Source organism: Ochlerotatus camptorhynchus, unplaced genomic scaffold, assembly GCF_037179485.1.
Source record: "Ochlerotatus camptorhynchus isolate MF236.1 unplaced genomic scaffold, CSIRO-AGI_Acam_v1.1 ptg000162l, whole genome shotgun sequence".
Lineage (NCBI taxonomy): Eukaryota > Metazoa > Arthropoda > Insecta > Diptera > Culicidae > Ochlerotatus > Ochlerotatus camptorhynchus.
In genome coordinates, this window is record NW_027040652.1 from 1,745,900 (window position 1) to 1,749,855 (window position 3,956).

The window sequence follows — 3,956 nt, forward strand, 5'->3', positions numbered from 1 at the left end:
TTTTTGGAACGGAGACGACGTGAAGATACCAAAAATATATGCCTGACGCCATTTCGGAATCTAATATGGCGGTCAATGGTTCAAAATAAGTGCCAAATACTCATATTGCAGATTATTTGGATCTTTTTTTCTGAACCCGATGGTCACCATCTTGGATTCCAAAATGGTGTCGGACATCAATTTTCAGCATCTACCGTTATTGCCCATTTCGAAAATACCCATATTTTAGAGTATTTGGCACTCATTCTGAACCACTGGTTGCCATATTGGATTCCGGAATGGCGTCAGACATCTATTTTTGGCATCTACACGTTGTACCCGTTCCGAAAATACCCATTTTGTAGGGTATTTGACACTTCTTCTGAAACCTGAAGCCACCATCATGGATTTCAATATGGCGTCAGATATCAATTTCCGGTCTCTGAACATTATCCCGATTCCAAGAATACCCATATTGATGGGTATTTGATAGTATTTCCCACTTTCTATGAAACCGGAAGCTGCCACCTTGAATTTAAAACTCAGATACAAATTTTTGACCGCTGGACATCATCCCGTTTCCAAAACTACCCAAGGTATTTGACAGTATTTCAAGCGGAAGCCACCATATTGGATTTCAAAATGGCGTCAGATTTCAATTTCTGGCTTCTGGACATCACCCCGATTAAAAAAAAAACCCATATTGATGGTATTTCCCACTTTATATGAAACCGGAAGCCGCCATCTTGGTTTTCAAAATAACGTCGCATATCAATTTCCTGAATATATGCATCACTCCGATTAAAAAAAAATACTCATATTGATGGTTATTTGATGGAATTTCTTACTTTTTGTAAAACCGGAAGACGCCATCTTGTATTTAAAAATGGTGTCAGATATCGATTTCTGGCCTCTGGACATCACCCCGATTCAAAAAATACCCATATAAAAAGGTATTTGACAGTATTTTCCACTTTTAATGAAACCGGAAGCCACCATCTTGAATTCCAAAATGGTATCGGATATCAATATGCGGCCTCTGGACATCATCCTGATTCCAAAAATAGTCAGTCCGCATCGTGCTCTCTTGCCGTGCGGATCTATTTGCTTTTTGCTTAAGGAAGTGTTACTACTACCTAAAGCTACAACAAATTTAAACAGCACTTTTCAGTGCTCAACCTGTAAAAATTTTCTACCTTGTTCAACTCCTCTTATTCCTCTTCGATCCTTGTTTGGACCCTACCCGAGGTAATCCTTCTTGGATATCGATTTGGAAAATTCCTCTTCGATCCTTCAGATTCTAATAGTAATCTGCTTGGAAGTCGAATTGGATAAAAATTTACTGCCGCCATGGCGCCTAAACGCAAAAGAAAGGGGCAAACTCTTGACCTCCCTTCTGAAGAAATTAATTTGAGTAATCAATTTGATTTGCTCACGGATGATGAGAATGATCCATCATCCAAGAAAAATTCTAGTAAACTTTCCCGGCTTAATGCCAAGAAGGAAAAGATTCCCCCTATTGTGATAACCACTACCGATTTCCATGCTCTTCGCATGGAACTTTTGAATTTCGTGAAAGTTAAGTTTTCACTACAAATTGGACGTCGGGGTGAATGCCGTGTATTGGCTGAAACCTTGGACGGATTTAAATGTCTTCTCAAGTATCTTACTGAGAAGAAGCACAAATTTTTTACTTACGACACCAAAACTGAACGTGTGTTCAAGGTTGTCATGAAAGGACTGCCCAGTGGTGAATCCCTGGATCAGATCAAAGATGAACTGGCAAAATTACTTGGAGTTGTGCCACTCCAAGTAATCAAAATGAAAATGAAATCCCGTCCTGGCGATTCGCGCAACGGGATTTCTAATGATTTTTATTTAGTTCACTTCAAGTCTAGTGAACTAAACAACCTTAAGGCCTAAGAAAAAGCTAGCCTTATGCTCCATGTCCGAGTGAAGTGGGAACACTTCAGGAAGACTGGAGGAAATTTCCAAAACCTCACTCAGTGCCGTAAGTGCCAGGGATGGGGTCACGGAACTAAAAATTGCTACATGCCAGCTAAATGCATGAATTGTGGTGATTCCTCTCACGCAAAGGACGACTGTCCTGTGAAGGAAGATCCTAAGAAATTTAAATGTTCAAATTGTGGTGAAAACCACAAATCCAATTTTTGGGAATGTAAGACTCGCAAAGCGATCCTACAATCTCGTTCTAACCGACAGGTAGGAAACGCTCCACGTTTCCGACCAGGTACAAATTCCTCTGCTGTTAACAACGGTCAGCGAGGAACAAATTCTACATTCGTACCCGTAGGTACAAATATCACCCCTGCTTCAAATGTTTCATCTGTACCTACTCCCCTCGCTGCTAACAATGTTCAGCGAGTTAATGGAGCTACCTATGCTGCTATTGCAGCGGGTAGAAATCAAAATACTAACCAACGTTCTAACGGAAATTTTGACAATTTTGACTTAGGAAGCATTACTGCCCCTAAAATGGAATTTTTACAGAATTCATTAATTGACATGATTTCTGATATGCTTAAATCTAACTCCATGTTTGATGCTATTCAAACTGGAGTAAAATTTGCTAATAATATTGTCATGACTTTAAAATTCAGTAATGGATTTTAAAGCATTAAATATTGTAAATTGGAATGCTCGATCTCTTAAAGATAATGAAGACGAGCTATTTAACTTTTTAAGAGTTCATAACGTGCATATTGCCGTTATAACTGAAACGTTCCTTAAACCTGCCCATAAGGTTAAGAAGGACGCAAATTACTTGATTTATAGAAATGATCGTCTTGATGGACCCTGTGGTGGCGTTGCCATCATTATTCATAGACGAATCAAACATAAAATTCTTTCTTCATTTGAAACCAAAGTTTTTGAAACTTTGGGGGTTTCTGTTGAAACAAAATTTGGACAACTTACGTTTATAGCTGCCTATTTGCCATTCCAATGCGTAGGCCAGCAAAAGAATTTTCTCAAGGGTGACCTCCAGAAACTTACCCGTCATAGGTCTAAATTCTTCATTATTGGTGATTTTAATGCAAAACACCGCTCATGGAATAATGCTCAAAGCAATTCCAATGGTAATATTCTGTTTGATGATTGTTCTGCAGGTTATTACACTATTCAATATCCAAACAGCCCAACATGCTTTTCTTCTGCAAGAAATCCCTCAACTATTGATTTGGTCTTAACTGATTCATGTCATCTTTGTAGCCAATTGGTTACCCATGCTGACTTCGGTTCTGATCACCTTCCAGTAACTTTTGAAATATCCCAAGAAATAATTTCTAATCCCAACAGCTCTACTTTCAATTACCATAGGGCTGATTGGGAGCAATATCGAACATTTATGGAATATAACTTCGATCCAAACATTCCTTTGCAAACCAAAGATGAAATTAATTATGCTCTTGAATCTCTGACTACTTCTATAGTTGAAGCAAGAGCTACCTCAATACCAAAATGCGAGGTTAAATTCGATTCAATTATAATAGACGATGATCTTCAGCTCTTGATCCGTCTTAAAAATGTCCGTAGGAGACAATTTCAAAGAACACGCGATCCTGCCATGAAAGTTATCTGGCGGGATTTGCAAAAACAAATTAAAAAGCGATTCTCTGCCCTGAGGAACAAAACTTTTGAAAATAATGTTTCTAAATTAGAACCGAGTTCCAAACCCTTTTGGAAACTCACAAAAATTTTGAAAAAACCTCAAAAGCCAATTCCAGCGCTAAAAGAAGGTGGTAAAATTTTGATCACAAATTTGGAAAAAGCTCAGAAACTTGCTAAGCAATTCGAGAGTTCCCATAATTTCAGTTTGGGTCTTACTAGTCCTATTGAGAATCAGGTTGCTCGGGATTTTCGGAATATTTTCTCTCGGGAAAATATTTTTGATGATTCCTGGGGGACTGATTTGGACGAAGTAAGGTCTATAACTAAAAAATTTCAAAATATGAAAG